This window comes from Heptranchias perlo, chromosome X (genome assembly GCF_035084215.1).
Source record: "Heptranchias perlo isolate sHepPer1 chromosome X, sHepPer1.hap1, whole genome shotgun sequence".
Classification (NCBI taxonomy): domain Eukaryota; kingdom Metazoa; phylum Chordata; class Chondrichthyes; order Hexanchiformes; family Hexanchidae; genus Heptranchias; species Heptranchias perlo.
The window spans coordinates 24,816,398-24,841,220 of NC_090370.1; the positions used below are offsets into that span (position 1 = coordinate 24,816,398).

Genomic DNA, 24,823 nt, shown 5'->3' on the forward strand with positions numbered 1-24,823 from the left:
AGTTGTATCAGGCCCATTTTCTACATTGTTGCAGGCCGATGTTATGCATTGTTGTAGAGATTAGAGATGTTCCAGGTCAATTTTATCTATTGTTGTATAAATTAGTGATGTTTGAGGACCATGTTATATATTGCTGTAGCGATTGCAGATATTTCAGGCCGAAGTTGCACATTGTTGTAGAGATGCCAGCTGTTTCAGGATAATGTTATACATTGTTGCAAAGATTACAGATAGTTGAGGGCTTTGTTGCTCATTGTTGCAATGGGTAGAAATGTTTCGGGCCTGTGTCCCACCTTGTTTTACAGATTAGTGATGTTTCAGTCCTACGTTACACGTTGTTTTAGGCATTGGAAATGATTCAGGTCTTTGTTATACATTGTAACAGATGTTACAGATGTTTTAAGCCTATGTTACATCTTGTTGCAGAGATTAGAAATGATCCTGGCCTATATTGTACATTGTTATAGATATTAGAGATGATTCATGCCTATTTTATATCTTGTTGCAAATATCCGAGCCGCTTGCTGCCGATGTTATATATTATTGTTGAGTTTAGAATGGTTTCAGGCCTTTTTCTTATATTGTTGCAGAGAGTAAAGATTTTTCTGGCATGTGTAACACATTTTTGTTGAGATTAAAGATGCTTTAGTTCTTTTTTATACATTGCTGCAGAGATTAGATATGTTTCAGGCCTATGTTACATATTGTTGCAGAGATTATATATGTTTCAGGCCCATGTTATACATTGTTGTAGATATTGGAGCTGATATAGGCCCATGTTATACATTGTTGTAGCATTTAGAGAAGTTTCAGGCTTATTGTATACATTGTGTAAGAGATTAGAGACGTTTCTGGTTTATGGTACACATTGTTGTTGAGATTAGAGAAGTTTTAGCATTATTGCATACATTGATGTCGAGATTAAATGTGTTTCAGGCACATGATATATATTGTTGCAGACAATAGAAATGTTTCAAGCCTGTTATATATTTTTGTGGAGTTAAGAGAAGTTTTAGACCCATGTTATGCATTGTTGTCGTAATTCGAGATGTTTCAGGCCTATTTTATATATTGTTGCAAATATTAGAGACGTTTCTGGCCTAAGTCATATATTATTGTTGAGATAGCGATGTTTCAGAGCTATGTTATACATTGCTGCAGGGATTGGAAATGATGCAGGCCTATGTTCCAAGTTGTCGTAACGATTGCAGATGTTTCAGGCATATTTTATACATTTTTGCAATGATTGCCGATGTTTCAAGCCTATGTTACACAGTGGTTCAGAGATTAGTGATGTTTCAGGCCTGTGTTACACATTGTTGTGCACATTAGAGATGTTTCAGGCCTATGTTACACGTTGTTGTGTACATTAGAGATGATTCAGGCCTATGTTACACATTGTTGTGTGCATTAGAGATGATTCAGGCCTATGTTCCACATTGTTGTGCACATTAGAGATGATTCAGGCCTATGTTACACATTGTTGTGTACATTAGAGATGATTCAGGCCTATGTTACACATTGTTGTGTACATCAGAGATGATTCAGGCCTATGTTACACATTGTTGTGTATATTAGAGATGATTCAGGCCTATGTTGCACATTGTTGTATACATTAGAGTTGATTCAGGCCTATGTTACACGTTGTTGTATGCATTAGAGAAGTTTCAGGCCTATGTTACACGTTGTTGTTTCTATGAGAGATGATTCAGGACTATGTTACACATTGTTGTATACATTAGATGTGATTCAGGCCTATGTTACACATTGTTGTATGCATTAGAGAAGTTTCAGGCCTATGTTACACGTTGTTGTTTCTATGAGAGATGATTCAGGCCTATGTTACACATTGTTGGATGTATTATTGATGTTTCAGGCCTATGATACACATTGTTGTGTCCATTGGAGAACTTTCAGGCCTATGTTACACATTGTTGTGTACATTAGAGATGATTCAGGCCTATGTTACACATTGTTGTACAGATGAGAGATGATTCAGGCCGATATTACACAGTTTTCAAAGACTTGACCCCATCGTGCCTGTGACAGCTCTGTGAAAGACCTGTTCAATTAATCTCATTTCACTGCTCTTTCCTCAAAGCCCTGCAATTTTTTACCCTTCAAGGATTTATCCAATTCCCTTTTACACATTAGTATGAAAGTTACTATTGAATCTGCTTCGACCACTTTTCAGGCAGCGCATTCCAGATCATTACAACTCGCTGCGGAAAAAAAAACGACCGCATATCTTCACTGGCTCTTTTGCCGATCATCTTAAATCTGAGTCCTTTGGTTACCGAGCCGTTTGCCACTGCAAACAGCTTCTAATTATTTACTCTATCAAAACTGTTAATGATTTTCATACCTCTATCAAATCACCCCTTAACTTTTTTTTGTTCGAAGGAGAAAAAAAACAGTTTCTTCAGTCACTCCACATAATTGAAGTCCCTCATCCCAGGAATCAATCTGGTAAATCTCTTCTCTACCTTCTCTGAGGCTTTGACATCCTTGCTAAAGTGCGGTGCTGAGATTGGACATAATACTCCCGTTGAGGCCTAAGCAGTGTTTTATAATGTTTTAGTATGTTATTCTTCTATTTGTCCTCTATCCTCTATTAATAAAGTCCGGGATTTCTCATCTTTTACAGCCTTCTCAACTTGTCCTGCCACCTTCAAAGATTTGTGAACATATACCCACAGATCGCTCTGTTCCCCCACATTGTCTCTCCTATTCTTCGAGCAAACGTATCACTTCACACTTTTCTTCGTTAATTTACATCTGCCATGGATGGACCCATTTCACCAGTCTGTCTGTGTCCTCCTGAAGACTGTTACTATCCTCTACATTGTTTACCCCGTTTCTGAGTTTCGTCTCTTCTGCTAACTTTCAAATTATATCCTGTATACCCAAGTCCAGATGATTAATATATACCAGTCCAGGATCACTCTGGGCCTGTTTAAAAGGGATGTGCTGTCAGTCCCGGATCGCTCTGGGCCTGTTTAGTTGGGGTGTGCTGTCAGTCCCGAATCATTCTGTGCCTGTTTAGAATGGGTGTTCTGTCAGTCCCGAATCATTCTGTTTCTGTTTAAATGGGGTGTGCTGTCAGACCCGGATCATTCTGTGTCTGTTTAAATGGGGTGTGCTGTCAGACCAGGATAATTCTGGGCCTCTTTAAAGGGGTGTGCTGTCAGTCCCGGACCATTCTGGGCCTGTTTAAAAAGGGTGTGCTGTCAGCCCCGAATCATTCTGTGGTTGTTTAAACGGCGTGCGCTGTCGGTCCCAGATCATTCCATGCCTAGAATCATAGAGTCATAGAAAAATTGCGGAACAGAATGAGGCCATTCTCCCCATCGTGTACGCGCCAGCTGAGAAACGAGCCACCCAGCCCAATCCCACCTTCCCGCATTTTGTCCATGGTCCTGTTGGTCAAGGCTCTTCAGGTGCACATCCAGGCATTTTTTAAATGAGTTGAGGGTTTCTGCCTCTACCACCCTCTCAGGCAGTGTGTTCCAGACGCCCACCACTCTCTGGGTGAGAAAAGAATCCTCATTTCCGCTCTAAACCTTCTACAAATCACTTTCAATTCATGCACCCTGATTATTGACCCCTCCACTAAGGGAAATAGGTCCTTCCTACCTGCTCTATCTCGGCCCCTCATAATTTAGGACACCTCAATCAAATCACCCCTCCGCCTCCTCTATTACAAGGAAAACAACACCAGCCGAGGTAAAATTCTCCAGTCCTGGCAACATCCTCGTAAATCTCCTCTGCATCCTCTCCCGTGCAATTACATCCTTCCAGTAATGTGGTGATCAGAACTGTGCGCAGTACTCAAATGTTGGCCTCAGTTGTGTTTTATACAGTTCCAGCGTAACATCCCTGCTTTTATATTCTATGCCTGGGCTAACAAAGGAAAGCATTCCATATGCCTTCTTAACCACCTTATCAACCTTTCCTGCAACCTTCAGGGATCTGTCGACATGCACTCCAAGGTCCCTCACTTCATCTATACCTCACAGTATCCTCTCATTTATTGTGTATTCCCTTGCCTTGTTTGCTCTCCGGATTGAATTCCATTCGCCACTTTTCTGCCCACCTCACCAGTACATTGATATCTTCCTGCAGTCGACAGCTTTCCTCATCACTGTCAACCACATGGCCTATCTTTGTTTCATCCGCAAATTTCTTAATCATGCCCCCTACGTTTAAGTCGAAATCGTTAATGTATACCACAAAAAGAAAAGGACCTGGTACCGAGCAGTGCGGCACCCCACTGGAAACAGCCTTCCAGTGGCAAAAATATCCGTCAACCATTACACTTTGCTTCCTGCAAAAGAGCCAATTTCGGATCCAATTTGCCACTCTCCCTTGGATCCCATGGGCCTTTACTTTTTTGATCAATCTGCCATGTGGGACCTTGTCAAAAGCCTTGTTAAAATCCATGTGGACTACATCAATTGCGCTACTCTCATCGATCCTCCTTGTCACCTCATCGAAACATTCCATCAAGTCAGTCAGACACGATCTCCCCTTAACAAATCCGTGCTGACTGTCCTTGATCAGTTCATGCCTTTCTCAGTGACAGTATATCCCGTTCCTCAGAATTGATACCAATAATTTGCCAACCACTGAGTTTAGAATGACTGGCCTGTAATAATCGGCCTATCCCTCACTCCCTTTTTAAACAGCGGTACAATGTTCGCAGTCCTCCATTACTCCTGCACTGCCCCTGGATCCAGTAAAGTTTGAACAATGATTGTTAAAGCCTCCGCTATTTCCTCCCTGACTTCTTTTAACGGCCTCTGATACATTTCATCCGGCCCGAGTGATTTATCCCGTTTCAAAGAAGTTAATTCTCTTAATACTTCCTCTCTCACTATGTTTATCCCATCCAAAATTTCACACTCCTCCTCAACTTCAATCCCTAATCATTTAGTTTTTATTTAAAAGGGATGCGCTGTCACTTCCGGATCATTCTGTGTCTGGTTCAAAAGGGTTTGCTGTCAGTCCCGGATCATTCTGTCCCTGTTAAAAAGGGATGCGCTGTCAGTCCCGGATCATTCTGTCCCTGTTAAAAAGGGATGCGCTGTCAGTCCCGGATCATTCTGTCCCTGTTAAAAAGGGATGCGCTGTCAGTCCCGGATCATTCTGTATCTGTTTAAAAGGGGTTTGCTGTTAGTCTCGGATCATTCTATCCCTGTTTAAAAGGGATGCGCTGTCAGTCCCGGATCATTCTGTCCCTGTTAAAAAGGGATGTGCTGTCAGTCCCGGATCATTCTGTGTCTGTTTAAAAGGGGTGTGCTGTCAGTCCCGGATAATTGTGCGTCTGCTTAAAAGGGGTTTGCTGTCAGTCCCGGGTCATTCCGTGCCCGTTTAAAAGCGATGTGCAGTCAGTTCAGGAACATTCTGTGTCTGCTTACCGGTGGAACAGAGATCAGACCGTGAAATATTAAAGTGCACGGAGAGCGTGCATGAAAGAGGGGTCTGATTTCGAGCTCATGTGGATGCAATACTTCGGGTGGAGTAAAGGGTGAAATGTCCTGCTTGTGTGCCTGGCACATCCTGTCAGATCAGCTCGAGTTTTAAAACCAGAAGTGGGGCCAAAAAAACAACCTTGTGATCTGAAAGATAGAGAACTGCCAACTGAGGCAAGCTGCCAACTGATTCACGGTTACACAGAAGGGAAATTCGTTTTCTCCGAATATTTTCAGAGAGTCCCTCCCCGTGTATGCGATTATAAATACAGCAAACTCTCTGAGTCTAGATACAGAACTTGTGAACTCCAGCCGTCTGACCCTGACTCTGAGGAACTCAGCGGAAGATGATGAAAGTCCTGCTCTTGGTATTTGGAGTCCTGGTGCTGACTCAGTCCATCCCTGCTGATCGGTGGAGGTTGGAAGGAAGAGCATTTGTCGGAAGTACCATACGTAAGTTTCTCTGATCTCTCAGCACCAAGTTTTGTTTAAACTATTTTATGATCTGATTGAAGCTCACGGTTTGATTGGTTAAATGAATATTATTGTAAGAATGATTGAAGAATTTAACCTGAACCAACTAAATCCCCCGATTGTTTAGTCGGTACCTGAGCGGGTAGTGGGAATGGCGGGTGTTGTTTGATGATCCAAACAGACCAGGAATTAAAGCACAAATTACTGGCCAGTGCCAAGTCAGTGGATCTCAGCCGGAGCATTGACCTGTTTGGGAGACTCAGTAATTGGCCTCAGTGCCCAGGTATTACGGAGGGCGAAACACACAGTTCCTGCTCCCGATCAGTGCTACCTGCTACAAAGTGTGAGAGTGCGAACGGCATCAGGAACTCCTTCAGCCCCTTTCCCCCACACTCACTGCTCAGACCCAGATGAAGAATGGTGAATTGGGAGCGATACTGGAGGCATCTGTGGAACCGGACCCCAGACACGAGTCAGATTTTCATAACATGAGGGCAGGGGATTGGATCAAAAGGGTTTCAAAACAGGTTTCTGAATCCTAATAATTCTGCAGTCTTCATAGAGATCAGAATATGAGGACATGAACTAAGTAGAGGAATCAACGGTGAAACTATCAAGTTTCAGTCGCCGGGTGTCAGTTTGCCTCAGTTGGGAATTGAGTGAACATGTTGTGGGTTGATGTGCCACTCCAGTACATAAAGCCCAGCACTGGGGGAGTGCTGCACTGTTATAGGTGTCATTTTTTGAATGAATCGTTAAACGGAGACCTTGTCTTCCCGTTCATGGGGCAGGAAACATTTGGTGGCATTATTTGAAGAGCTGGGAGTTCTCCTGGTGTCCTGGACCAACATTACTCTCTCAACTAACATGACCAGAAACTCCCCACACTGTCAAGTCTCATTTGATGTTTGTGGGACTTTGCTGTGAGCAATTTGGTTACAAAATAGTGTCGGCACTTCAGAAATAATCCTTTGTCTTTGAAACACCTTCGACCCTTCTGTTGACGGGAAAGGCTCTATATAAATGTCAGATCTTTCTTTTCTTTGTCTCTGGTCTCAGAGAGCGGGAATGGTGGGCTCCATTCTGTGGAAAAGCTATTGTGCTGCCCTTGAGAACAAAGAGTGAGTCTCTGCAGGTCGGGGAGGGGTCAGTGTGAGGTTTAATGAAGTACAAATGAGCTGAGGTTCATGTGTGGTGCAGAGTCAGTCCCAGTAACACGGACAGACTCAGCTTCATGTTTTCTCATTGATCTCCCACCCTCTGTGTTCAGAACGGTCAATTAATTAACTCTTCATTTTGGATTTTAGTGCACTTGTTCAACTGTAGCTCGGTTGGAGCAATGTGTCGTGAGGGATCTTGTAACACAAACGAGGCGACTCTGCTGCTGATCTGCCACGATGGGTTCCAATGTTGCAGACCGAACTAGTTCAAGATCCAGTGATGGATTCTCACCAGCTCGAGCGCTCCAAGTTCTCACTGAATGAAACCTTCGTTCACGGGGAGCAGGCTCTGTTTGATTGTGTGCGTCCCATAACCCTCTGACCCTGTATTACTGCTGTCTGAATAATGGGCTGTACTCAGAAATAAATCTCACTGCATTGATCACAGCTTCATATCCGTGTCTTGTTTCTCTTTTGGATCATTGTGTCCCAGGTTTGCGTGCTCAGGGGTCTTATGAGACTGCGGGAAGATGTGGGAATCGTAGGTAATGAGAAGAGGAGACCAGAGCAGGGAATCTCTGAAAGTGCCTAATAACACATTCAGAAAGTTACTGAAATAAGACAGGCGTTCAAGGTTCAAGATATCTCACTTGACCGGGTTTCTTCAGGAAGATTGGAAGGCGACACACATTGCATCAGGTCCATCAGATTGCTTGATTGGTCATTGAAGCGGGAGCTTCAACTTTGAATCAAGCCCGTGCTCTTCCTGCCCTGGGAGTATTTGATGGAGACAGTGTAGAAGGGGCTTCACTCTCTATCTAACCCTTGCCGTACCTGCCCTGGGAGAGTTTGATATACCAGTGTTGAGGGCGATTGAAAAGAGACCCATGTGAAGCTGGCAGTATAACTCGATGCTGTTGGATGAAGCTGCTCTGACATCAGTAACTATGTCAAAATCATTACTTACTGAACACAATGGTATGGGTTCAAAATCTGTGATTATAACCCAACAGCGCTCTTATAATAGAAGAATAAAAATATAAGAAATATTTAACTGTGTTGGGAAGCAAAGATAAAACATGTTCCACCTTCTGTCTCTCTCTCTGCCTCTGCCGCCTCCCTCGGTCTCGTTTTCACTGACTCTTTCTCTCTTTGACTTATTTTATCTCTCTCTATGCTTCATCTTTCTCTACATCTGATTTATCTGCATTTGTTTATTTAACTCTGGCGCTGTCACTCCCTGCCTCGTTCTCCCTCTTTCATTCACCTTGACGGGGTCTCTCTTTTCTGTCTCTCAATCTCTCTCTCTCTCTCTCTACCTATCGCTTATTTCACTCTGCCTCGTCTCTCTTACACTTCCTGCTTTACTCTCTTCTCTATCTCTCGTTCCCTCTTCTTGCCTCGCTCTCATTCCCCCTCACTCCATCTGTATCGTCCCTCTCTCTTCTCTCTGCCTCATTTTTTCTGGCCAACTCTGCCGCTTTCCTGTCTCTCGCTCGTCTTTCTCTCTCTGCCTCATTCTCTTCCTTTCCATCTCTGCTGCTTTACCTTCCCTCCCGCCTTTCTATCTCTCTGCCTCATTCTATCTCGCCTACCCTCTCTTCTCGCTCTCTCTAAATCTCCCTCTCTCTCACTTATTTCCACCTGTCACTGTTTCCCATCTGTCTGTCACTTACCCACTTTTTCTCTCTATCCGTGTCTTCTTTCTAAGTTAAGATCCCTGATGCAACAGGACGATCCAAACACAAAGACTTTCACACTGATCCCAGCCTGTACTCTGAACACATTGCATGAGCTGATCACAGCTTCTGCACCCCTAGTTCGCAAATGAGCTGCTCAGGATGTGCAAGGCCCACCAGTGGCATGGAATCCTGCAAGATTTTGACATTGCTCGAGAGCGAAGCCTGCTTTTGGTCCTAACTTCTGCTGCACCTCTGCCTCCACGTCTCATCCAGCCTCGATTCTTGAACTAATTTTATTATCTTCCATCCTCAAGTGACATTTACACACTCTTCTTCATCCATGAATTATCCATGCCTCTGATTTGGTTCTCTCTGCGAATCTTTTGGACCTTGTTTTTTCTTATTTTTGACAGTCCGTCTCTGTTACTGAATCTGTTTGTTCATTTTCTAATTTGATGTGAAATTTTTGAATAGCTGGCAAGCAAAACCTGATATTTTGCTCAGCGTATTTCCACAAACAGAGATGAATCTAGGGAGCAGAAATTAACCTGATGAACCTTCTTTGTATCTTCTCTTTGGCAAGTATATATTTCTTTAGGTAAGGAGGCCAAAACTGTACACAGTACTCCAGGTGCGATCTCACCAGAGCCCTGTACAATTGCAGCAAGTCCCCCTTACTATTTAACCCAACCCCCTTGCAATAAAGGCTAACATGCCATTTGCCATCCTAATTGATTGTCGTACCTGCATGCTAACTTTCTATGATGCCTCCACAAGGACACCCAAATCCCTTTTAAATCCCTATATAAGCACACGAGGGAGAAATGAACAGAAGGGTATGCTGATAGGGTTAGATGAAATAGGGTGGAGGAGAGTTAGAACAGGAGTTAAAGTTCAAAATTGGGTTAAGGCCAATTTTACTAAGCTGAGAAGTGATTTAGCAAAAGTGAAATAGAAACAGCTACTTGAAGGTAAATCAGTGTCAGAGCAGTCGGAGCCATTAAAAGGGAAATTCAAGGGTTTCAGAGTAAACGTGTTGCCACAAAGATAAAGGGTGGGACTGCCAAATCTAGAGCCTCCTGGATGACAAGAAGCATACAGGGTAAGATAAAGCAAAAAAAAGGAATCTTATGTCAGACACCAAGTGCTCAATACTGCAGAAAGCCTAGAGGAGTATGGAAAATGAAATTAAATTAAATAGGTGAAATTAAAAAGGAAATTGTGAAAGCAAAGAAAAATACTGGTAATTAAAATTATGGAAAACCCAAAAAATGTTTTATAAATGCATAAAGAGCAAGAGGATAACTCTGGAAAAAGTACAGACTATTGGAGATCAAAAAGCTAACCCATGTGTGGAGGTGGAAAATGTGGGTCTGGTTCGAAATGAATACTTTAATTCTGTCTTCACAAAGGAGAGGGATAATGCAGGAATTGAAGTTAAGAAGGAGGAGTGTGAAATATTGGATGGCATAAACATAGCGGGAGAGGAAATATTAAGGATTTTGGCATTTTTGACAGTCGATAAATCACTCGGCCCGGATGAAATGTATCCCAGGCTGCTCGGAAAAAAACAAGGGAGGCATTAGCGGAGGTTCTGACCATCATTTTCCAATCCTCCCTGGCTACAGGTATGTGCCAGAGGATTGGAGGACTGCTCAAGCTGTACCATTGTTTAAAAAGGGAGAAAGAGATAGATAGAGTAATATATCCAGTCAGTCTAACCTCGGTGGTGGGCAAATTATTGGAATCGATTCTGAGGGATAAAATAAACCTTCATTTAGAAAGGCACTGGTTAATCAAGGACAGTCAGCATGGATTTGTTAAGGGAGGGTCGTGTCTGAATAATTTGATTGAATTTTATGAGCAGGTAAGAAGGAGGGTAACGCGTTTGATCTCGTGCACATGGATTTTAGCAAGGCTTTTGACAAGCTCCCACATGGCAGACTGGTCAAAAATACAATCCCATGTGATCCAAGGGAGAGTGATTGATTGGCTCAGTAGCAGGAAGTAAAGGGAAATGGTCGACGGGCATTTTTGCGACTGGAAGGCTGATTTCAGTCGGGTTCCGCAAGGTTCAGCACTCGGTCCGTTGCTTTTTCTGGTACATATTAAGAGTTTGGACTTGAATGTGGGGGGCTTGATCAAGAAGTTTGCAGGTGATACAAAAAATGGCTGTGTTGTTGTCAGTGAGGAGCAAAGATGCAGACTGCAGGAAGATATTAATGGACAAGTCAGGTGGGCAGAAAAGTGGCAAATGGAATTCCATCCAGAGAAGTGTGAGATAATGCATTTGGGAAAGGCAAACAAGGCAAGGGAATAAACAATAAATCGGAGGATACTGAGAGTTGTAGAGGAACAAAGGGACCTTGGAGTGCATATCCACAGATCGCTGAAGGTAGCAGGACTTGTAGATAAGGTGCTTAAGAAGGCATATGGAATACATTCCTTTATTAGCTGAGGCATAGAATATAAGAGCAGGGAGGTTATACTAGCACTGTATAAAACATTGGTTAGGCCACAGCTTGAATACTGCGTATTGTTCTGGTCGCACATTAAAAGAAAGATGTGATTGCACTCGGTAGGGTACAGAGGAGATTTACGAGGACATTGCCAGGGCTGGAGAATTTTAGCTATGAGAAAAGATTGGATAGGCTGGGGTTTATTTTCTTTGGAGCAAAGGAGGCTGAGGGGAGATTTAATTGAGGTACATAATATAATGATGGGACCAGATAGAGTCGATAAAGATTACCTATTTCTCTTAGCAGTGATGGCAGTGCCAGGGGACACAGATTTAAAGGAATTGGTAGAAGGATTGGAGGGGAGTTGAGGACAAAGAAATTCATCAAGAGGGTGGTGGGGGTCTGGAACTCACTGCCTGAAAGGGTGGAAGTGGCAAAAACTCGCAACTCATTTAAAAAACACTTGGATGAGCACTTGAAGTGCCGTAACCTACACAGTTACGGACCAAGTGCAGGAAAGTGGGATTAAGCTGCATAGCTCTTTATCGGCCGGCACGGACACAGTGGGCCGAATTACCTCCTTCTGTGCTTTAACTTTCCATGATCCTATACCTTTATGTTTGTGTATGTGTATGTCTGTGCATGTGCCTCGATGTGTGTCTATGTGCCTTTATATGTGTGTATTTGCCTGTATGAGTATGTATGAATATTTGTGCGTATGTGCCTTTATGTGTGTGAGTGTGGCTTTATGTGTGTGTGTGTGCATATATGTGTGTATGTTCCCGTATGTGTGTGTATGTGCCTTTATTTGTGTGTGTGTGTGCCCTATGCGTGTGTCTGTGACTTTATATGTATGTATATGCGTGCATATATGTGTATGTGCCTGTATGTATGTGTATGTTCATGTTTGTGTGTATGTGTGTGCGCATCTGTGACTTTATGTGTGTGGATGTGCTTTTATGTGTATGGATGTGCCTATATGTGTTTGTATGTGTGTGCATGTGACTGTATATATTTGTGTGTGATGAAAGTGCTGCTCTCGGTACTTAGAATCATGCTGCTGACTGCCCGAGAGGGGCGGGTGGAAGAGAGACCTGACTCGGTGAGATATTAAAGAGTCGAGCAGCGAGCAGGAGAGAGAGGTCAGATTTAGTGCTGCATCAAGATTAGAGATGATTCAGGCCTATGTTATACAATTTTACAGAGTTTAGATATGCTTTTGGCCTATGTTATACAAAGTTACAGAGTTTAGAGATGTTTCAGGCCTATGATATTCATTGTTGCAGAGATTACAGATATTTCAGGCCGATGTTGTACATTTTCATAAATTGCTACCCTCCAGCAGTTCCTTTGATAGGCAGCTGCAGATGATTTGTTTCCCGGGAATGCCAACGTTGCAAAGCAAACTGAAAGTGCAAGAAACTCTTCTCGGAAGTGGCCGGTTAACTCAGTTGCTTAGAGCATTAAAAAAGTATGTTCATGTTGTTGCTGTCAGTCCTAGAACATTCTGTGTCTGTTTAAAAGGGGTGCGCTGTCAGTCCCGGATCATTCTGTGCCAGTATAAAATGGGTGTGCTGTCAGTCCCGGATCACAGAATCAAGTTGCTGTTCAGAGCCTGAACCCGGAGACAGCTCTATCACACTGGAGATCACAACACACTGAGGTGAACTGGGGCATGAAAAGCATTCATTTAATGAAACAAATACTTCAAACAGGGAGTATTGAGCCTACACAGAAATACGGAGATCAGAGGAGCCTGTCGCAAAGGCAAAGCAGTTCGGAAGGGAGATTTAATTTTCACATAGACTGGGACATAAGGGCAATACATTTCTGGAGTGCATCTCGCTCAGTTTTCTCAAACAATATCATAGAACTGAGAGGTTACATATGTCAGGAAAGAGAGAACAAGCTGGGGCTCTTTTCTCTCGAAAAGAGAAGACTGAGGACTGACGTGATCGAGGTCTTTAAGATTAATGATCTGTTTGATAGGGTAGACGCAGAGAAGATGTTTCCGCTTGCAGGGGAGACCAGAACCAGGGGTCATTATTATAAGATAGTCACGAATAAATCGAATTGAATCGAAAAATGAATGCAGGAGAAACTTCTTTCCCCAGATGGTGCTGAGAATGTGAAACTTGCTACCACAAAGGATAGTTGAGACGAATAGCAAAGATGGATTTAAGGGGAGATACATACAGAGAGAGGGAGAGCCTGCTCCGCCATTCAATCAGATCATGGCTGAACTTCCACCTCAACTCCAATTTCCCGCCCGATCCCCATACCCCTTGATTCCCCTAAAGTCCAAAAATCTATCAATCCCAGCCTTGAACATACTCAACGACTGAGCATCCACAGCCCTCTGGGGTAGAGAATTCCATAGATTCGCAAACCTCTGAGTGAAGAAATTCCTTCTCATCTCAGTCGTAAATGGCCGACCCCTTGTCCGAAGACTGTTCGCCTTTGTTCTACACCCGCCAGCCAGGGGAAACAATCTCTCAGCATCGATCCTGTCAAGCCCCCTCCGAATCTGATATTCTATTTTATATGTTTCAATGAGATGCGAAATGAATAGAAGGATATGGTGATGGGGTTAGATGAAGAAATATGGGAGGGGGCTCGTTTGGAGCATAAACAGTGGCATGGAACTGTTGGGCCGAATGGCCTGTTTCTGAGCTGTACAGTCCACGAAACACTGGAATATTACGACACATTCGGCCCGTCATACCTGTGCTGGCTCTTTGAAAGAAGTGCCCGATTTATTCCCACATCCCAGCTTTTTCCCCACAACCCTGCAAATTAGTCCTCTTCAAGGGCATGTCCAATTGCCTTTTGAAAGTTCTTATTGAATGTGGTTTCACTGTTCTTTCATATGTTGCATTCCAAATCATAATAAACCTGAGTGAAAAGTGTGTCCTCATTTCCCCACTAGATCTTTTGCCAATTAGTTTATTATCACAGAGAGGACGTGTACAGAGAGAGAGAGTAGAGGACAAGAGAAAGGGAGAGTATAGAGGCAGAGAGAGAGAGAGAGAAAGAGAGAGAGTCGAGGTGGAGCGATTAAGAGAGAGAGAGAGAGAGACATAGACAGAGGAGGGTGAGAAAGAGAGAGTAAAAGGAGACAGAAGGTAGAGGGAGAGAGAGTGGGGCAGAGAGAGAGAGAGAGCGAAAGAGTAAGGTGAGAAAGAGAGAGAAGAGAGAGAGAGGTTCAGAGAGAGAAAGAAGAGGGGATGAGGCAGAGAGAAGAGGAAAAGAAGCAGAGCACAAAAAGATAAAAAGAGACAGAGGGGAAGACAGAGAAAGACAAGGGGGAGAGTGAGAGTGAACGATCGAGGGACGCGAGAGAGAGAGAAACAGGCAGAGAGAGAGAAACAGGGGAGATACATACAGAGAGAGAGACGGTGACTGAGTGAGTGATAGAGACTGGTCAGAGAGAGAGTGGAATGACAGAGAGAGAGAGAGAGAGAGAATCAGGGTCACAGCATCACAGAGAGGTGGAATCAACGAGAATGGGGGGAGGCAGTGATCTCTGGGGAAGGCCCAGGCAACATCCCGGCCTCTGTTCGTAGATCTCATCCGGTGTGGGACTGACACTCACGCACAGAGCATGGGAGAGTGTTGATGGAGCTTTACTCTGTATCTAACCTCTGTTGTACCTGCCCTGGGATTGTTGAAGGGACAGTGTTGGAGGAGCTTTACTCTGTATCTAACCCGAGTTGTTCCTACCGTGGTTTACGGTTGTTTTTGCGACTGGAAGGCTGTTTCCATTCGGGTCCCGCAAGGCTCAGTAGTAGGTCTCTTCTGCTTTTTGTGGTATATATTATTGATTTGGCCTTGAATGTGAGGAGCTTGACCATGAAGTTTGCAGTTGATACAAAAATTGGCCGTGTGATTGATCGTGAGGAGGAAGGCTGTAGACTTCAGGACGATATCAATGGACTGGTCAGGTGGGCAGAAAAGTGGCAAATGGAATTCAATGCAGGAAATTGTGAGGATATGCATTTGGAAAAGGGAAACAAGGCAATGGAGTACACAATAAATGGGGGGATACTGAGAGGATTAGATGAACCAACGAACCTTGGAGTGCATGTCCACAGATCCCTGAAGGTAGCAGGACAGGTTGATCAGATGGTTCAAAAGGCATACGGGATACTTTCCTTTATTAGCGGAGTCATAGAACACAAGGGAGGTTATGCAAGAACAGCATAAAACATTGGTCAGGCCACAGCTTGAGTACTTGCTACAATTCTGGTCACCACATTACAGTAAAGATGTGATTGCACTAGAGAGGGGACAGAAGAGATTTGCGAGGATATTGCCAGAGCTGGAAAATTTTATCTATGAGTAAAGATTAAACATGCTGGGTTTGTTTTCTTTGGAACAGATGTTCAATAAAGCTCCGTCAACGCTAACACAGAAATATTCAGAGCAGGGTCTTTGTTCAGAGTGTGGTCTGTCTTCAGAGTGGGGTCTGTGTTCAGAGTAGGGTCTGTGTTAAGCGTGGGGTTTGTCTTCAGAGTGGGGTATTTGTTTAGAGTAGGGTCTACTTGTTCAGAGTGGGGTCAATGTTCAGAGAAGGATCCATGTTCAGAGTGGGGTCTTTGTTCAGAATGGGGGTCTGTGTTCAGTGTGGGGTCAACGTTCAGAGTGGGGTTTGCTTGGAATGGTGTCTTTGTTCAGAGTGGGGTCCGTGTTCAGATTGGGGTCTTTGTTCAGAGTGGGTTCTGTGTTCAGAATGGGGGTCTGTGTTCAGTGTTGGGTCAATGTTCAGAGTGGGGTTTGCTCAGAATGGTGCCTTTGTTCAGAGTGGGGTCCGTGTTCAGAGTGGGGTCTGTGTTCAGAGTGGGGACAGTGTTCAGAGTGGATCTGTGTTCCGAGTGAGGTCTGTGTTCCGAGTTTGGACAGTGTTCAGAGTGGGGTCTTTGATCAGAATGGGGTCTGTGTTCCGTGTGGGATCTGTGTTCAGTGTCAAGCTTTGTTTATGAATCGATACCTCAGACGAATTTATAAAGGATTCAACTGCTTGCAGAATGTATAAGAGAGTGCGGCTTGAAGAGATAGATAGAGGCAAAGCTCTTAGAAGAAATTGGTTTTGTAGCAGCTTTTGAAGGCACTTGCAGACACCTTACAGACTATTTACCAATTCGAGACTTATCAAGGATGTCTTTTCATTCCTGGCTCTAAATATGTTACGGTCTGAACTCTGCACAGCAATATTATCTGAGATATTTAGTTCCCAGGGGTGAATGTTCATAGTGTTCCCCTCATGTGACACAGGTCTCCGTCTCACAGTTTGTTCTGGACACAATTTTGTGAGAATTGCGCCTTCAACAAAACAGAATTCTTGCTTCTCCCTCAGCAATCTCTGTTCAGTATGAAGATATATTCTGTCGATCAGGTGGCTTTGTTGCTAGGAATCCGAAGTAAGGAATTGAGTTGAAAACTGACCAAAGTGTTACATTTACAGAGAAAAACAGCTAAAATGGGGAAAATAAAAAGCAGATTTACAGCATACTTAGAGAAAGAAGTAAAGTGGAGGAGAGGAAGATTCGATGGCGAAGAGGAGGGGGAAATGTAAATGACATATGTAATGTAACAAAGGTAAGTGCAGCCATGGAGGGAGAAGGAGAAGTGAGGGGAGAGGAACAGCATCGTCCAGATGTACAATAATGTTTCCTGTACACTGACAAAGACATCTTCAGAATGGTGTCCGTGCTCAGAGTAGGGTCCGTGTACAGAGTGGAGCCTGCATTCAGATTGGGATCTGTGTTCAGTGAGGGGTCTGTGTTCAGAGTATGGTCCTTATGCAGTGGTAGTTGGTATTCAGTGTCAGGTTTTGATTATAAATCGATACTTCAGGATACTTTACAAAGACTGAACGCAGAATGTGTGAGAGAGTGCGGATTAAAGTGAAAAATTAGGAAATGCCCTTTCAAGAAATAGGTTTTAATGATTCCTTTGAGGGCACATGATCGGCACCTCAGAGCAACTTTGCCAATTCAGGGAATTATAAAGGACAACGGTTCCAACAGTGAGCATGATTACAATTCCTCCCACCCCGCATCCTATCGGTTCTGTTTCCAGAGTGGGAACAGTGTTCAGAGTGGGACAGTGTTCAGAGCGGGGTCTGTGGTGAGAGTGGAGTCTGTGTTCATCGTGGGAATGTGTTCATAGTGGGGAATGTGTTGAGAGTGGGGTCTGTGTTGAAAGTGGAGTCTGTGTTCAGAGTGGGAACAGTGTTCAGAGTCGGGTCTGTGTTCAGAGTGAGGAATGTGTAAACAGTGGGGAATGTGTTCAGAGTGGGGTCTGTGTTCAGAGTGGGGAATGTGTGCACAGTGGGGAATGTGATCAGAGTGGGGTCTGTGTTCAGTGTCGGTCTGTGTTCTGTGTCAGACTTTGTAAATAGATATCTCAGATTGCTTTACAAAGAATTCAACTGCGTGCAACATATGAGAGAGAGAGAGAGAGAGAGAGGGAGTGCGGGTTAAAGAGATTTTTGAAGGAACTTGATTGGCATCTTAGAGCAACTTTACCATTTCCGGTACTAATGAGGACATCTTTCATGACTGGCACGAACTATGTTATGCTCTGAACTCCAAATAGCAATTTTACTTGAGATCTTTAACTCTCAGGGGTGAATGTTCAGAGTGTTTCTCCTCACGTGAGACAAGGTCCTGCCTCACAGTTTGTTTCGGACAGAATATTGGTTGAATTCGAAATTCAACAAAACAGTTATCTACTTCCCTCTGAGCAATCTCTGTCCCGTATGAAAATATATTCTTTCGATGAGGTGGCTTTGTTGCTTGCTATGAAAAGTAAGGAATTCAGTTGGAGAATGGCCAAAATGTTTATGTTACTGACTCAGGCAGATAACTTGGGGAAAATAAAAAGCAGACTTAAAGAAGATTATTAAAAAGAACTAAAGTGGAGGAGAGGAGGATTCGGGGATGAAGAGGAAGGGGCAATGTAAATGACATATGTAATGTTCCAAAGGTGGGTGCAGCCACGGGGGTGAAGGAGAAGTGAGGAGAGAGGAACAGCACCGACCAGATGCACAATAAAGCTCTGTCTTCACTAACACAGAAATCTTCAGAGTGGGGTCTGTGTTCAGAGGGTGGTCTTTTTACCAATTCAGGACTTACAGCCTCTTTACCAATTCAGGACTTATTAAGGGCATCTTTACGTTACTGGCAGTAAATATTCTAAGGCCTCAACTCCGCACAGTACATTTATCTCAGGTATTTAGGTCCCAGGGGTGAATATTAATAGTGTTCGCCTCATGTGACACAGGGCGGTGTCTCATAGTTTGTTCCGGATACAATTTTGTGAGAATTACGCCTTCAACAAAACAGAATTCCTCCTTCCCCCTCAGCAATTTATGAAAATATATTCTGTCGATGAGGTGTCTTTGTTGCTAGGAATCCAAAGTAAGGAATTAAGTTAAAAACTGACCAAAGTCGTATGTGTACAGAGAAAAGCAACCAAAATGGCGAAAATAACAAGCAGGTTTACAGTATACTTAGAGAAAGAAGCAAAGTCGCTGACGAATATGAGGGGGAAATGTAAATGAAATATGTAATGTTACAATAGTGTGTGAAGCCATGGAGGGTGAAGGAGAAGTGAGGGGAGAGGAACAGCATCGTCCAGATGTAAAATAAAGTTTCCTGTACACTAACAAAGACATCTTCAGAATGGAGGCTGTGTTCAGAGAGGGGCCGCTATTCAGAGTATGGCCCTTATGCAGTGGTGGTCGGTATTTAGTGTCAGGCTTTGTTTGCAAACAGACACCTCAGATGACTTTGCAAAGAATTCGAATGCACGCAGATTGTGTGAGCGAGTGAGGGTTAAAGAGAAAATGGAGAAAAATCCTTTTGAAGAAATAGGTTTTCTTTTGCGTCCACACGATCGGAACCTCAGGGCAAAGCTGCCAATTCAGCGACTGATTGAGAACACCGGCTCTCACCGCTACATTGACAACAACACCTCCCACCCCGCTTCCTGTGGGCTCTGTGTTCCCAGAGTGGGGACAGTTTTCAGAGTGGGCACAATGTTCAGTTTCGGTCTGTATTCGGTGTCAGGCTTTGTTTGTAAATAGATATCGGAGGTTGCTTTACAAAGAATTCAATTGCGCGCAGAATGTGAGGGAGAGACAGTGCGGGCTACGGAGACAGGCGGAAAAACTAACTTTGAAGAAAGAGGTTTGAAACAGGTTTTTGAAGGCCCTTGAATGGCACTTTAGATCAACTTTACGAGTTCTGGGTCTATTACGGATAACTTTCATTACTGGCACGAAATATGTTCGGGTCTGAGCTCCAGACAGGAATTTTATCTGAAATCTTTTGTCCCTGAGGTGAATGTCAGGAGCGTTTCTCCTCGTGTGACACAAAGTCCTGTCTCAGTTTGTTTTGGACAGAATATTGGTTGAATTCGAACTACAACAAAACAGATACCTCCGTTCCCCATGAGCAATCTGTGTCCCTTACGAACACATATTCTGTTGATGAGGTGGCTTTGTTCCTTGGTATGAAAAGTAAGCAATTCAGTTGGAAAATTACCAAAATGTTTCAGTTACTGAGTCAGGCAATAAAATTGGGAAAATAAATAGCAGATTTAAAGAAGATTTACAGAAAGAACTAAAGCGGAGGAGAGGAGAATTCGGGGATGAAAAGGAAGGGGGAAATGTAAATGAGATATGTAATGTTCCGAAGGTGGTAGAGCCACGGGGGTGATGGAGAATTGAGGAGAGAAGAACAGCATCGTCCAGATGTACAATAAAACTCTGTCTACACTAACACAGGAATCTTAAGAGTGGGATCTGTTTTCAGAATGGTGTTTGCCTTCAGTGTGAAGCCTACATATGGAGTGGGGTCTGTGTTCAGAGTGGGATCTGTGTTCAGAGTTGGGCCTGTGTTCAGAGTGGGGTCTGTGTTCAGAGTTGTGCCTGTGTTCACAGTGGTGTCTTTGTTCAGAGTGTGGTCTGTGTTTCGGCTTTGGTCTCTGTTCAGAGTGGAGTCTGTGTTCTGAGAGGAGTCTGTGTTCCGTGTGGGATCTGTGTTCAGTGTCAGGCTTTGTTTAACAAAAGAAAACTCAGACTAATATATAAAGGATTCAACTGCGTGCATACTGTGTGAGAGAGTGCAGCTTAAAGAAATAGATGGAGGGAAAGCTCTCTGAACAAATTGGATTGAAAGCAACTTTTGGAGGCACTTGCAGACACCGCACAGCCTCTTTACAAATTCAGGATATATTAAGGGAATCTTTTCATTACTGGCGCTGAATACTTCAAGGCCTGAACTCCACACGGTAGGTTATCTCAGGTATTTAGTTCCCAGGGGCAAATGTTCATAGTGTTCCCCTCATGTGACACAGGGCGGTGTCTTACAGTTTCTTCTGGACACAACCTTGTGAGAATTACGCCTTCAACTGAACAGAATTCCTCCTTCCCCCTGAGCAATCTCTGTCCGCGTGAAAATATATTCTGTCGATGAGGTGGCTTTGTTGCTCGGAATCCAAAGGAATTGAATTGAAAACTGACCAACGAGTTATATTTACAGAGAAAAGCAACTAAAGTGGGGAAATAAAAAGCAGATTTACCGCATACTTTGAGAAAGAAACAAAGTGGAAGAGAGGAAGATTCAATGACGAAAACGCGGGGGAAATGTAAATGACATAAGTAATGAAACAACGATGGGTGGAGCCGAAGGGGTGGTGCGGGGAGAAGGAGAAGTGAGGAGAGAGGCACAGCGAAGTCCAGATGTACAATAAAGTTTCCTGTACACTAACAAAGACATCTTCAGATTAGGGTCTGTGTTTAGAGAGGGGTCTCAATTCAGAGTATGGCCCTGATGCAGTGGTGGTCGGTATTCAGTGTCAGGCTTTGTTTATAAATAGATATCTCAGATGACTTTACAAAGAATTCGAATGCACGCAGATTGTGGGAGAGAGTGCGGGTTGAAGAGAAGATGGAGGAAAAGCCTTTTGAATAAATCGGTTTTCTTTTGTGTCCACATGATCAGCACCTCAGAGCAACTCTGCCAATTCAGGGACTTATTCAGAACACCGGCTCTCACAGCTACATTGATAACACCGCCTCCCACCCCGCTTCCTGTGGGCTCTGTGTTCCCAGAGTGGGGACAGTTTTCAGAGTGGGGGCAATGTTCAGTTTCGATCTGTTTTCAGTGTCAGGCTTTGTTTGTAAATAGATATCGGAGATTGTTTTACAAAGAATTCAACAGCGCGCAGAAGGCGAGGGAGGGACAGTGCGTGGTTAGGAGATAGATGGAGAAAATAACATTGAAGAAACAGGTTTTAAATGGGTTTTTGATGGCACTTGAATGGCAACTTAGAACAACTTTATCAGTTCATGGACTATTGAGGATGACTTTCATTACTGCACGAAAAATGTTCGGGTCTGAGCAAAACATAACAATTCGACCTGAGATCTGTAGGTCCCAGGGGTGAATGTTCGGAGTGTTTCACCTGATGTGACACAAAGTCCTATCTCACAGTTTGTTTTGGACAGAGTATTGTTTGAATTCGAACTTCCAAAAAACAGTTACCTCCGTTTCCCCTGAGCAATCTGTGACCCTTACGAAAACGTATTATGTTGATGAGGTGGTCTTGTACCTTGGGAGGCAAAGTAAGCAATTCAGTTGGAAAATGACCAAAATATTTCAGTTACTGGGCCAGGATGGTAAAAAGGGGAAATAAAAAGCTGATTTAAAGAAGATTTACAGAAAGAACTAACTTGGAGGAGAGGAGAATTCAGAGATGAAAAGGAGCGGGCAATGTAAATGAAATATGCAATGGTGCAAAGTTGGGTGGAGCCCTGGGGGTGAAGGAGAAGTGAGGAGAGAGGAACAGCATCGTCCAAATGTAGAATAAAGCTTCCTCTGCACTAACACAGAAATCTTCAGAGTCGGGTCTTTGTTCAGAGTGGGGTCTGTGTTCAGAGTGGGGTCTATGTTCAGAGTGGGGCCGATGTTCAGAGTGGGGTCCGTGCTCAGAGTGGGGTCCGTGCTCAGTGTGGGGTCCGTGCACAGAGTGGGGTCCGTGCACAGAGTGGGATTCGTGTTCATAGTGGGGACAGGTTTCAGAGTGGGGACAGTGTTCGGAGTGGGGACAGTGTTCGGAGTGGTGTCTGTGATCATCGAGGGGACTGTATTCAGAGTGGGGTCTATGTTCAGTTTCAGGCTTTGTTTGTGAATAGATATCTCTGATTGCTTCACAAAGTATTCAACTGCGTGCAGATGGTGAGGGAGTGTGCGGGTTAAAGAGATCAATGGATGAAATACCTTCTCAGAAAAGGCTTTGAAACAGTTTTTTGAAGGCACTTGATTGGCAGCTGAGAGCAAGTTTACCATTACCGGTACTAACAACGACGACTTTCATTACTGGCACGAAATATGTTGGGCTCTGAACTCCAAATAGCAATTTTACCTGAGATCTTTAATCTCAGGGGTGAATGTTCAGAGTGTTTCTCCTCATGTGACACAAGGTCCTGCCTCACAGTTTGTTTCGGACAGAATATTCGTTGAATTCTAAATTCAACAAAACAGATACCTACTTCCCTCTGAGCAATCTCTGTCCCGTATGAAAATATATTCTGTCGATGAGGTGGCTTTGTTCCTTTGTATGCAAAGTAAGGAGTTCAGTTGGAGAATGACCAAAATGCTTCAATTACTGAGTCAGGCAGGTGAAATGGAAAAATAAAAAGCAGATTTAAAAAAAGATTTGCAGAAAGAACTGAAGTATTGGAGAGGAGAATTCGGGGATGAAGAGGAAGGCGGAATGTAAATGGCATATATAATATTCCAAAGGTGGGTGGAGCCACGGGGATGAAGGAGAAGTGAGGAGAGAGGAACAACATCGCCCAGATATAAAATAAAGCTTCATGAACGCTAACACAGAAATCTTCAGATTGGGGTCTTTGTTCACAGTGAGGTCTGTGTTCAGAATCGGATTTGCGTTCAGTGTGATGCCTGTGTGCAAAGTAGAGTTTATGTTCAGAGTGGGGTCAGTGTTCAGAGTGGGGCCTGTGTTCAGAGTATGGTCTGAGTTCTGAGTAGTGTCTTTGTTCAGAGTGGTGTCTTTGTTCAGAGTGGGGTGTATGTGTGCAGAGTGGGATTTGTGTTCAGAATGTGGCCTGTGTTCAGAGTATGGTCTGAGTTCCGAGTAGTGTCTTTGTTCAGAGTGGTGTCTTTGTTCAGAGTGGGGTGTATGTGTGCAGGGTGGGATTTGTGTTCAGAATGTGGCCTGTGTTCAGAGTATGGTCTGAGTTCCGAGTAGTGTCTTTGTTCAGAGTGGTGTCTTTGTTCAGAGTGGGGTGTATGTGTGCAGGGTGGGATTTGTGTTCAGAATGTGGCCTGTGTTCAGAGTATGGTGTGAGTTCCGAGTGGTGTCTTTGTTTAGAGTGGTGTCTGTGTTCAGAGTGGGACCTGTGTTCAGAGTGGGGTATGTGTTCAGAGTGGGATTTGTGTTCCGTGTGGGATCTGTGTTCAGAGTGGGACTTGTGTTCAGAATGTGGCCTGTGTTCAGAGTGTAGTCTGTGTTCTGAGAGGAGTCTGTGTTCCGTGTGGGATCTGTGTTCAGTGTCAGGCTTTGTTTATAAATAGATACCTTAGACTAATTTATAAAGGATTCATCTGCTTGCATAATGTGAGAGAAAGTCCGGCTTAAAGAGATAGATGGAGACAAAGCTCTTTGAAGAAACTGGTTTTAAAACAGCTTTTGAAGGCACTTGTAGACACCAGAGAGAAATTTTATAATTCAGGACATAATAAGGACATCTTTACATTACTGGCACTAAATATTTTAAGGCCTTAACTCCGCACAGTACTTTTATCTCATGTATTTAGGTCCCAGGATTGGATGTTGATCGTGTTCCCCTCATGTGACACAGGGCGGTGTCTCATAGTTTGTTCCGGATACAATTTTGTGAGAATTACGCCTTCAACAAAAGAGAATTCCTCCTTCCCCCCGAGCAATCTCTGTCCCGTATGAAAATATATTCTGTCGATGAGGTGGATTTGTTGTTCGGAATCCAAATTAATGAATTAAGTTCAAATCTGACTAAAGTGTCATATTCACAGAGAAAAGCAACTAAAATGTTGAAAATAACAAGCAGATTTACAGCATACTAAGAGAAAAAAATAAAGTGCAGGAGAGGAAGATTCGATGACGAAGATGAGGGTGAAATGTAAATGAAATATGTAATGTTACAATAGTGTGTGAAGCCATGGAGGGTGAAGGAGAAGTGAGGGGAGAGGAACAGCATCGTCCAGATGGACAATGAAGTTTCCTGTACACTGACAAAGACAACTTCAGAATGGAGTCTGTATTCAGAATATGTTCCTTATGCAGTGGTGGTCGGTATTCAGTGTCAGGCTGTTTATAAATAGATGCTCAGATGACATTACAAAGAATTCGACTGCACGCAGAATATGGTAGAGAGTGCGGGTTAAAGAGAAAATGGAGGAAAAGCATTTTGAAGAAATAGGTTTTCTTTTGGGTCCACATGACCTGTACCTCAGAGCAACGCTGCCAATTCAGTGACTTATGAAGAACACCGGCTCTCA

At 43.6% G+C, this 24,823-nt stretch overlaps 2 long non-coding RNA genes across 2 annotated transcripts in view; one reads left to right on the plus strand and one right to left on the minus strand.

Annotated features, from left to right (window-relative positions):
- Nucleotides 1-24,823, minus strand: part of LOC137307093 (uncharacterized) — a 50,002-nt gene that overhangs the window by 19,786 nt on the left and 5,393 nt on the right. The window lies entirely within an intron of this gene.
- Nucleotides 5,768-7,555, plus strand: LOC137307092 (uncharacterized). Its single transcript, XR_010959030.1, has 2 exons — nt 5,768-5,927; nt 7,256-7,555. It is a non-coding gene; the product is annotated as an uncharacterized lncRNA (long non-coding RNA).